This window comes from Stegostoma tigrinum, unplaced genomic scaffold, assembly GCF_030684315.1.
Source record: "Stegostoma tigrinum isolate sSteTig4 unplaced genomic scaffold, sSteTig4.hap1 scaffold_195, whole genome shotgun sequence".
NCBI lineage: Eukaryota > Metazoa > Chordata > Chondrichthyes > Orectolobiformes > Stegostomatidae > Stegostoma > Stegostoma tigrinum.
The window spans coordinates 87,762-99,777 of NW_026728134.1; the positions used below are offsets into that span (position 1 = coordinate 87,762).

Genomic DNA, 12,016 nt, shown 5'->3' on the forward strand with positions numbered 1-12,016 from the left:
AACTCCCTACCTGCATCCGTGACACCACCCACACTCTCCACCTCTTCCAGAACTTACAATTCCCTGGTCCCCAAAACCTCATTCTTACCATGGACACCCAGTCCCTGTGCACCTGCATTCCCCATACAGATGGCCTAAAGGACCTCTGCTTCTTCCTGTCCCACAGGCCTGACCAGACCCCCTCCACTAACACTCTCATCTGCTTAGCCAAACTCGACCTCACACTCGACAACTTCTCTTTCAATTCCTCCAACTTCCTACAGATGAAGGGGATGACCATGGGTAACCGCTTGGGCCCAAGCTATGCCGCCCTCTTTGTAGGTTACGTGGAACAATCCCGCTTCCGTACCTACACTGGCCCTAAATCCCTTTTCTTCCTCTGTTACATTGACGACTGTATCAACGCCGCCTCATGCTTCCAGGAAGAGCTCAAACAGTTCATCCACTTCACCAACACCTTCCACCCCAACTTTAAGTTCACGTGGACAATTTCTAATACCTCTCTCTCCTTCCTTGGCCTCTCTATCTCCATCTTCAGCAACCACCTAGAAATCGATATCCATTTCAAGCTCACCAACTCCAACAGCTACCTAGAATACACCTCCTCCCACCTACCTTCCTGCAAAAATGCCATCCTCTATTCCCAATTCCGCCACATCTGCTCCCAGGACGAGGCATTCCACCACTGTGCATCTCAGATGTCTTCATTTTTCAAGGACCACAACCACCTCTCTCAGTGATCGAGAACGCCCTCAACCATGTCTCCTGCATTTCCCACAACTCATCCCTCACACCCCCTCCCCGCAATAACAACCAAAACAGAATCCCCCTCCTCCTCACGTACCACCCCACCAACCTCCAATCCAACGCATCATCCTTCGACACTTCAGCCATCTGCAATCCAACCCCACCATGAAAGACATTTTTCCCTCCCCACCCTTATCTGCTTTCTGGAGGGACCACTCTCTCCATGACTCCCTTGCCTGCTCCACACTCCCCTCCAGCCCCACCACACTCGGCACTTTTCCCTGCAACCGCAGGAAGAGCTACACGTGCACCTATACCTCCCCTGTCCCCCCCATCCCAGACCCCACATCTGTTATTGCGGTATACTGCATCCGCTGTTCCCGTTGTGTCACCCTCTACATCGCGGAAACCAAGTGGCGGTTTGGGGACCACTGTGCAGAACACCTATGCTGGCTTCACACTCAACAACTGCACCTCCCAGTCGCAAAACATTTCAAACCCCCCTCCCATTCCTTCGACGACATGTCCATCCTGGGCCTCCTGCAGTGCCACAACGATTCCACCTGAAGGATGCAGGAACAGCAACTCATATTGGGAAACCTGCAGCCCAATGGTATCAATGAGGACTTCACAAGCTTCAAGATCTTCCTACCCTACCGCATCCCAAAACCAGCCCAGATTGTCCCCACCTCACTAAACCTGTTCTTGCCCCAACCTATCCCTTCCACCCACCCCATTTCCTACCTCCTAACCTCATCCCGCCCCTTGACCTGTCTGTCCTCTATGGACTGACCTATCACCTCCCTAACTCCCTACCTACACTCACCTTTCCTGGCTCCATCCCCGCCCCTTTAACTTGTCTGTCTCCCCTCCATCTATCTTCTCCTCTCTCCAACGTCTATCCACCTCCCCATCTCGCCCTATTTATTTAAGCCCCCTTCCCCTCCCCAACATCTGATGAAGGGTCTAGGCCCCAAACGTTGGCCTTCCTGCTCCTCTGATGCTGCTTGGCCTGCTGTGTCCATCCAGCCCCACACCTTGTTATCTCAGATCCTCCAACATCTGCAGTTCCTACCATCTCTGTTGGAAAAGCTCAGAGATCATGGGAACTGCATTAAAACTGCCCGAAACACCAGCTTTTGTGCCCCTGAGATGCTGCTTGTCCTGCTGCGTCCATCCAGCCCCTCACTTTGTTTTGGTGGAAAAGCTCAGCCTGTCTGCAGCATCTGTGAAGGATCAGGCAGAGTTTAACGTTTCGGATCCGGGGACCCGCCCCCAGAATTGTGGCCTCGTCCTCTGATTGGTTGGAGAACAAGCACATCCGGGGCCTTCTTCCTGTTCCGCCTCTTGCTTGTTATTGGTCGTTAGATGTTTTGGTCAGCTATGGAGCATGCGTATTGGGAGGGATATCCGGAATGAAATGGTCCTCCATGAGAGCCACAAGCGGTGAGTACAGGTTGAAGGGGAGGGCAGCTTCGGTGCTGTATTCGAGTAAGAGGGCTGCATGACAGCTCAGTTTAGGTCTCAAGTCTCAAACAGGGGTCTTCTGGTGCTGCGTGTAGATTGCAGAGAGCCTCAGGCTTCCTCCCTGAAACAGGCCCAGACTGTCCTGTGAGAGGGAAAGCCCTGTCAGGTTTTACCCTGTCAAGCCACTTCAGAATGTGATTACAGCAATGAGAGGTGTTCTCAGTAAAGCAGAACTCCAATGTGCACTCATTGGTTAGAGGTCTTTCCACTGTGACCTGTGTTAGCACCCTCGCTGAGTTTTTAAAAGTCATTTTGGCTTGAACCTGTGAGTTGAACGGTGACGTCTGGGCTGTGAGCAGCAGTTGTGCTTAAAAAATACAAAATCAATTATTGGTTTCTGAGGCCAGGCCTGAAAGTTAATTGCTGGATGTTTCTTATTCAAAAACTGTGTAGACTCTTGGCCATTAATAAGGTCAGCATCTGAGAACAGGTGCCAGCAAGTCTGGGAGGGAACATGGTCAAACAGAAGGACTTTACAACAGGGGCTTTCTGAGAAAAGGTATTTATCTGCTGATGTGACAGGGTAAAGATTTGACAATCCTCTGTCCATGTGAAACAGTGCATCATGGAAACTGCTTATGTAATGTGGTCAGTTTTGTTTTTTTTTAATTTATCTTGTGACTGTCTTTGGTGTGAATGGGGCTGGTATCAAAAGCTAATGATTTAAATCATTGCTGTGTACACTGGACTGTTTGCAATATGCTTGTCCTCGTGCCTGAGACTGATGGAAAAGTGTCCGTCTTCATGCACATCTTTGCTGAGCTGACTGCTGGTGTGGCAGAGGCTCAGAGAAAGACCAGAGTGGAGGGAGAGAGCTGCACAGGGTGTGGCTGTGTGGTTTGCATATTGGGGTTATTCTTCGCCCATCACCCCAACACAAAATCCAGCCAGTTGTTTCTCTCATTGTCCCTCTTCCCCAACTTTACCCCCTCCTGTACCCCCAGCCACTGTCCCACCCCACAGGTCCCCCAGTATCAGCAAACGTCCAAAGATATTTCTGACATACTATGTTGCTTTTCTCAGGGCATTCAACAACTTGAAAACTGGATTGAAAATGAGAGACAGAGCAGCCACTCCAGAAGCTTCCAAAATCACGCTGCACCTTCTTGAACTGCTGCGATCCATGTGGTGACGTAGCTCCCATGTTGCAATTTGGTAAGGAGTTATAGGATTTTCATCCAGTGGTGATAAGGTTGTGCTGATATTTGTGTCAGTTGTAATCATTTTGTTCTTATTCCACCTTCACCATATTAGAAACATAGAAAATAGGAACAGTTGCAGGCCATTGTAGCTTTTGATCCTTCTCCGATAGTCACTTTGATCATGGCTGATCATTCTACTCAGCCTCTTCCCACGTGATAGTCATACCCTTTGATCCCTTAAGCCCTCACAACTATAATATCGTCGTCGTCGTCATCATCATCAGCATCAGTGTTTGGCCTTAACTGCTTTCTGTGGCAGCAAATTTCACAGGGTCACCAGTCTCTGTTTTTTTTAAAAAAGGTTTCCTCATTTCAGCCGTTAACAGCTTAGCCCATGCCCCTAAGATCTGACTCCCTGGTCATTGACAACATCCGTCCTGAATTTAGGCTTGTTAGAATGTTATTGGCTTCTGTGAAATCTTTCCTCATCCTTCTAAACTAGGGCGGCACGGTGGCTCCGTGGTTAGCACGGCAGCCTCACCGCACCAGGGACCCAGGTTCGATTCCAGCCTCGGGCAACTGTCTGTGGAGTTTACACATGCTCCCTGTGTCTGCGTGGGTTTCCTCTGGGTGCTCCGGTTTCCTCCCACAGTCAAAAGATGTGTAGGCTAGGTGGATTGGCCATGCTAAATTGCCCGTAGTGTTCGGGGGTACGTGGGTTGGAGGGGGATGGGTCTGTGTGCGATACTTCAAGGGGTGGTGTGGACTTGTTGGGCCGAAGGACTGTTTCCACACTGTAGGGAATCTAATCTAATCTAAACTCCCGTGAATTTCATCCTAACCAATCAGTGCTGGACTTATACGTAAGTCTTGCCATTCCAGGAATCAGTCTCATCAACTTTGTGAATAGCGTCCATAGACAGAACATCCTTCTCCAGATAAGAATTCCAAATTTGCACATACCATCCCAGGTGTGGTCTCACTAAGATCCTGTACAATTTCAGCAAGACATCCCTGCTCCTGTACTCAAATGCTGTCACTCTGAGGGTCAAAATACCATTAGCCCTCTTTGCCCCCCGTTGCACCTGCATGCTTACTGTCAGTGACTTGTGTTTTCCTAGTTTTGTAATCCAACTGGATAGTCTTGAACTTATCCACATTATATTTCATCTGCCTTGCATTTTTGCCCCACTCACTCAACTCCAAGTCACACTGAAGCATGCTTGCATCTTCCTCACAGATCACTGTCCTAATCCTACAAGCTTGCAGATACGATATTCAAGTTTTCTCATTTAAATAGCTAATAGACGATGTGAGTACCTGGCGTCCATCACTGACCCCTACACTATCACACTGGTCACTGGCTGGCACACAGAAGCAATCAGATCTCATATGCTTTAACTTTATTTGCTAATCTCTTCTGTGGGACCTTTTGAACGCCTTCTCAAAGCGCACATGAGCATCATCCACTGGATTTTCAACTCCAAATGAAACTTTCCAGCAGTTTTGTCCAGCATGACTTCCCTTTCATAAATCCATACTGACTCTAATTCTGTTACTGTCTTCCAGTGTTACATTAAGGTCTATAATTCTCAGGCTTCTCCCGACATCCCTTCTAAAACAAAGGCATAATATTAGCCATTTCTGGCCATCTGGCGCCTCACCCATATTTATAGATGATACCAACATTTTTGCAATTTCTTCCCTTCCCATAATGTCTTGGGATACATTAGATCAGGTGCTGAAGATTTATCCATCTTCATATTTCCAAGACATTTAACTCTTCCTCTCCTGCAACATGAACTGTTTCCAAAATGTCAAAAATTATTTGAGTTCTGCAGCCTCCTTCGTTCCAACTTGTCCATGCCGACCAGTTTCCCAAACTGAACGAGTCCCACTTGCTTGTGTTTGGTCCATATCCCTCTCAACCTTTCATATTCATGTACCTGTATAAATGTCTTTTAAATATTGGAAGTGTACCTACATCTGCCACTTCCGTTGGCGGTTCATTCCACATAGAAACAACCTTCTGTTTGAAAGAGCTCCCACTTGTCTACCTTTAAATCTTTCTCCGCTCCCTTTAAAAATATACCCTCCAGTTTGGACTCCCCTCTACAAGGGAGAAGACCCTTGCTGTACACATTATACCCCTCATGATTTTATAAACCTCTCTAAAGTCATCCCTCAACCTCCTATTTTCAAGTGAAATCCTAGTCTCTCCTCATAACTCATACCCTCCAGTACTGGTAAACTATGGACTGTAAGTGTGGCATGAAGCCACCCAGAGTAGAAAGTTAATCCAACCACGAGAAGCATCACATAGTCTCCATCTGTTTGGCCCTTCGTCAAATAGTTTGGCAAAAGGGACTGTCCAACTTCATACATAGAGAGTGAACGTTTCAGCTGGTTTTCTCCAGCCCCCTAGTCTTGAAATACCTCACGTGAATGAAAAGGGAACTTCCATTCACCTTATCTGTACTCTTCATGATTTTATAAACATATAAGTCCACGCCTCCAATTCTTAGACTGCAGTGGAAAAAGATCCCAAGCGATCAAGCCTCTCCTTAGGACTCAAAGCCTCCATTCCTGGCAACATCCTGATAATTTTTTTCTGAACCCTTCCAAGCATGATGATATTCTTCGTATGACAGGAGATCCGAAGTAGACACATTATTCCAGAAGAGGCCTCACTGATGTTCTGCACAACTTCAACATCACATCCCAACTCCTATACACAAAAGATCTGAGCAGTGAAGGCAAGCAGGCTAAACACCGACTTAACCACCCTTTCTACATGTGATGCCAACCTCACAGAATTAAGGGCCTGAACCCTGAGGTCTCTCTGTTCGACAACACTAACCCCAAGACCCTACGTTTAATTGTCTACGTCCTGATCTTGTTTGTTTTACCAAAATGAAATAACTCGCCTTTATCCAAATTAAACACCACCTGCCATTCTTCAGCCTGTTGACCCTATAAATCAAGATCTCTTTGTAATCTTGGACAGCCTACTTCGCTGTCCACTATCCTGCTTATTCTGGTGTCATCTGCAAACTTACTGACCATGTCTCCACTATTCTCATCTAAATCGCTTTTTTATATAAAGTCAAACAAAATTAGAGCGAGCACTGAACCCTGTGCAACACCTCTGGGAACAGGCCTCCGGTCTGATAAACAACCCTCCACCACCAGTGTCTGTGTCCTGTCACTAAGCCATATTTGTATCCAGTTGACAAGCTCCCCCCGAGTCCCATATGATCTAACTTTACTAATTAGTCCTCCTTGTGGAACATTGTCAAAGGATTTAGTCTTCTCAATATAAACTACTTCCACCACTCCGCCCTCAATTATCTTCTTTGTTACTTCTCCAAGAAAATCAATCAACTAATCATTCCTATCTCTCCAAATACATAAATCCTACATTTCACAATTACCTTCAACTACATACCCAAAACCGAAGTCAGACTCTCAGCTCGATAGTTCCCAGGCTTCTCCTTATGTCCCTTAAACGAAGGCACAATTTTAGCCACTCTCCAGTGATCTGGCACCTCACTCGTAATTATAGATGATACAAATATTTCTGCAAGGGGGCCCCATGTTTTCTCTTTAACTTCCCACAACATGGTTTGATGCACTAGAGCAGGACCTAAAGGTTTAAAGTCAGAGTGTAACACAGCACGGAAACAGGCCCTTCGGCCCAAACTGGTCCATGCTGACTCTGTTGCCCACTCAACAAGTTCTAATTGCCTGCATTTGGTCCACGTCCCCCTACAAACACTTTCCATCTATGTACCTGCCCAAATGTTTTTTTTAAATTGTTCTTTTTGAGCCTGTCTCAACCACTTTCTCTGGCAGCCCGTTCCAAATATGCACCACTCTCTATGTGAAGAAGTTGCTCCTCGCATCCTCCTTAAATCTGCCCCCTCTCACCTTAAATCTGTACACTCCAGTTTCCCATTCCCCATCCCTGGGAAAAAGACTACATGCATTCTTCCTATCTAAGCCCCTCATGATTTTATCCACCTCAGTAAGGTCAGCTCTCATTCTCCTACATTCCAAGGAATAAAATCCAATCCTGGCCAACCTCTCCTCAGAACCCAGGCCTACTATTCCTAGCAACATCCTTGTAACTCCTCTTTGCACATTTTCCAGTTTAGCTATGCCTTTCCTGTAACAGTATGACCAAAACTGTGCACCGCACTGCAAATGTGGCCTCTCCAATGACTTGTACATCTTTAATGTCCCAACTCTTATAAGCACTGCCTTGACCGAAGAAGGCCGGCCTGCTAAATGCTTTGCTCACCACCCTGTCTACCTGTGATGCTGCTTTCAACCAACTATGTACTTGTACTCCTCAGTGTCTCTGTCCCACAATACTCCTCAGAACTTACGATTCACTGTATGGCTCTGACCTCGGTTGAACTTTCCAAAGGCCAACACCTCACACTTAGCTGTATTGAATTTCATTTGGCAATCCTCAGCCCACTTCCCGCTGTAATTTTTGATAACTTTCACTGCAATCAGTGATACCTCTTAATGTTGTATCATCCGCAAACTTACTAATCATGCTGTGTACATTCACATCCAGATCGTTTATGAAAGTGAAAAATAACAAAGGTCCCAGTACTGACCCCTGTGTTACACCATGAGCCACAGGACTCCCGTCCAAGAACCAACCTTCAGCCATCAGGCTCTTATTCCTACCATCGAAAACATGAGCTAGCTCTCCCTGGATCCCGCACAACCGAACCTTCATGACTAGCCTGCTGTACAGGTCCTTGTTAAAGGCCTGACTAAAGTCCACATAGACAGCATTCTCTGCCTTACTCTCATCAATCCTCTTGCTTACCTCTTCGAAAAGCATGAATAGATTTGTCAGACATGATTCTTGTGCACAAAGCCATGATGACTATCCCAAATCAGACCTTGAATATCCAAGCATTTGTGCACCCACTCTCTGAATATCTTCTTCAATGCCGTGTCTACCACTAGTTCAATGGACTGTAGTCCCCTGGCTGGTTTTTGCTACCTTTCTTAAACAATGAGACAACACTAGGCACCTTCCAGTCTTCTGGAATTTCAGCAATGGCAAAAGATGAAGCAAAAATCTCTGCAATTTCTTCCGCAGCCTCCCGCAGTGTCCGAAGCTGGACTTCATCAGGTCCAGTGGATTTATCAACCTTAAAGTGCTTTAAGGCTGTAAACACCTCCGCGATGGTCCAGAACATCCCCACTTACTTCCCTTTTTTTCCTTAGCATCCATGATTCTCTACTTAATAAACACTGAGAAGAAATTCATTAAAATCTCCCCCATCTCGGTGAACTGTTTTCAAACCAAAATATTTCTACTCCTGACTTGTCTAGCCTCCATTTCTTTCTCAACAGTAAAAACTGATGCAATATATTCCTTTACGATCCCTCTCTCCTCCTGTGGTTCAACACAAAGTTGACCTTTTTCAACTTTATGGAGCCCTGCTTGCTCTCTCGGTGCTCTCTTCCTCTAAATGCACTTGCAAAAACTCTGAATTATTCTGAAGCTTATTTACCATGGCAGTTTCAAGTTGCTTTTTTGCCGTCCTGACGTCCTGTTTAAGAATTCCCCTAACACTATTTACACTGTTCAAGATATTCATTTGAGCCAAGTTGTTTGCATCTAATAATTTATTATTATTATTTTCTTGACTGAAACCTGAGTATCTTTTTCACCCATTGTTCTCTAATCCTACCAGCTGTACCTTTCACTCGAAAAGGGACATAATGACTCTGAATTATCACACTTTTGAAAGCCTCCCACTTATCAGACATCCTTATACCTGCAGTCTACTCCTGATACCTTTTGAAAGTTACAAGAACAGAAGTTGCTGGATCAGCTTACCAAGTCTGCCAGCATCTGTGAGGAAAAATCAGAGTTAACATTTCGGGTCAGTTGATCCTTCCTCGGAACTTTTGAAAGTTCTTGTCTTATATCATTAAAATTTGCCTTCCTCCAATTGAAAACTTGTAATTTTTTTCTGGAAGACACATCCTTTTCAACAACTGTTTTAAAACTGATAGAATTACTATCACAAGATTCAAAGTTTCTCTGTTCTGCCACTTCAGTCACTTGCTGTGCCTTATTAACCAAGAAAAGCTTTTTATTTTCATAGGAACATTGATTTATTGGTAAAGAAAACTTTATTGAACACATTTCACAAATTACTCACCATCCAAATCTTTAACACTCTGTCAACCCATTTAAATGTTTGGAAACTGTAGATCACTAACTATTATAATCTTATTATTCTTACACCTATCTGAGATCTCTCGGCACATTTGTTCCTCAATTTCCCTCTGACTATTAGGAAGCCTATGGTACAATCCCATGAGATGATCGTTCCTTTTTATTTCTAATTTCAACATATGTTTTCATTGGATGGTGTTTCTAAAATATCTCTTCTGGTGATAGCAGCAATGTTTTCCTTATTAATAAAAGCTACTCCCTCACCTGTTTTGCCCCCCTTTCGATCTTTCCTCTGAAATCTGGAACATTATTGCAGGAAAAATATCTTGCAGGAGTTGGATGAAGTGGAAAAATTCTTCCTACCAAAATGAATGGAGCAAAATATTCATTAAATGGAATTCTGAAGTGCAGAAGAATTTAAATTAAGAAATTGAGTTTCAGAGTTAGTGTGCAGATATAGAATGTTATCAGAGGGTCATACAGCATGGAAACAGGCCCATCGATACAACTAGTTCATGCCGACCATGTTCCCAAACTAAACTAGTTCCATCTTCCTGCGTTTGGCCCATATTCGCACTCAACCTTTCAAATTCATGTACTTATCTGAATGTTTTTTGAACATTGTAACTGTACCCACATCCACCACACTGAGCACTCTGTGTAAAACAAAAAGTTGTCCGTCATGTCCTTTTTAAATCTTTCTCCCCTCATCTTAAAAAAATGCCCCTGGTTTTGAAACCCCCCACCTGAGGGAAAATACCTTTGCTATTCCTTATCTGTGTCTCTCATTATTTTATTAACCTATATAAGGCCATCTCTCAACCCCTTAGCTTCCAGTGAAAGAAGTCCCAGCCAATCCAGCGTATTTTTATAACTCAAACCCTCCATTCCCAGCAATATCCTGGTAATTTTGACCAAACCCACTCCAGTTTAATAATAATCTTCCCATAACAGGACGACCAGAGCAGCACACAGTCCGACCGAAGAGGACTAGCCAACATAACTTCCCAAGTCCTGTACTCAGACCTGAGCAATGAAGACAAGTGTGCTAAACGCCTTCTTAACCACCCTGTCTACCTGTGATGCAAATTTCAAAGAATGATGTACCTGAAACCCGAGGTTTTTTTCTGTTCTGCAACACTACCGAGAGCCCAACCATTAATTGTGTAAGTCCTGCCTTTGTGAAGTATTGTGTTGTGGTAAAACAAACATTTATGCAGATAAAATTCAATCTGCCATTTATCAGCCCATTGCTCCAATTGATCAAGATCTCTCTGAAATCCAGAAAGCCACGAGGCCATCTCCCTTGTTATGACAACAAGTAATAATCAATTAAAAGATGTTCTGCTTCATTTGTACAAGGAAGGGGTCAGACCAAATCTCAAATACCGTATCAGGTTTTGGCCTTCCGTTCTTTTATTCAAAGTGTCTCAGAGGAGGTTTACAAGATTGAAACCTGCAATCAGTGGGTTGTCTGAGGAAGATGGACTGGGCAGGAAAGATGGTAAAGGATTTGTCAGGAGCTGCTGATTAAAACAGGAAACTCATGTGAGCCAGGATATAGGGTGTAGTGAAGTAGAGTCTGTTTGGGTTGAGCTGAGAAACACCAATGGACAGAAAATGACCTTAGTGCTGCATATGGACCCCAAGCTGCAGTAATATTGGGGAAGGCATTAGGGTGGAATTGAGAGATACAAGGCATAAAGTTATGGCTTTAATTACAGGTGACTGCAACCTACTTATAAATTGCCCAAATCACACTGTACCAGTACAGTGCAGGAGGAATCCTTAGTGTCTATACGGTACAATTTTATGAATCAACATGTTGAAGAAGCAGATGGGTTTTGTACAATGAGGATGGAATAATTGACAATCCAGTTGAGTATGGGCCCTTAAGGTTGGATGAGTGACCACAATAGGATAGAATTCTTCACAAAGCTGGAGAGTGATCATGGGATGTGCGGGAGTGGAATGTCTTATCGTGGGAGCAGATGCAACGGAGGCGGAGGAATTGGGAATAGGGGATGGAATTTTTTGCAGGAGCGTGGGTGGGGGGGAGGTGTATTCTAGGTAGCTGTGGGGGTCCTGCACTTTGTAACAGTACAGTGCAGGAGGAATCTTTAGTGTCTATATGGTACAATTTTATGAATCAACATGTTGAAGAAGCAGATGGGTTTTGTACAATGAGGATGGAATAATTGACAATGCAGTTGAGTATGGGCCCTTAAGGATGAGTGACCACAATAGGATAGAATTCTTCACAAAGCTGGAGAGTGATATTGTAGTTTCTGAGACTCAGGTCCTGTAATTAAATGAAAGAAGTTAAAATGGTATGAGACACGAGCTAGTTGTGATAAATGGTGAATCAGTGTTTAAATGG

At 44.5% G+C, this 12,016-nt stretch overlaps 1 long non-coding RNA gene across 3 annotated transcripts in view; it reads left to right on the forward strand.

The window, feature by feature from the left end:
* The first annotated feature begins 2,005 nt into the window (after nt 1-2,005).
* Nucleotides 2,006-12,016, forward strand: part of LOC132207891 (uncharacterized) — a 62,809-nt gene continuing 52,798 nt past the window's right edge. The window contains exons 1-3 of one of the 3 annotated variants that reach the window (XR_009443971.1): nt 2,006-2,193; nt 3,298-3,429; nt 10,591-10,802. This is a non-coding gene — a long non-coding RNA (uncharacterized LOC132207891). The remainder of the gene's footprint in view (nt 2,194-3,297; nt 3,430-10,590; nt 10,803-12,016) is intronic. The other 2 variants (XR_009443970.1, XR_009443969.1) reach the window with 2 other exon arrangements.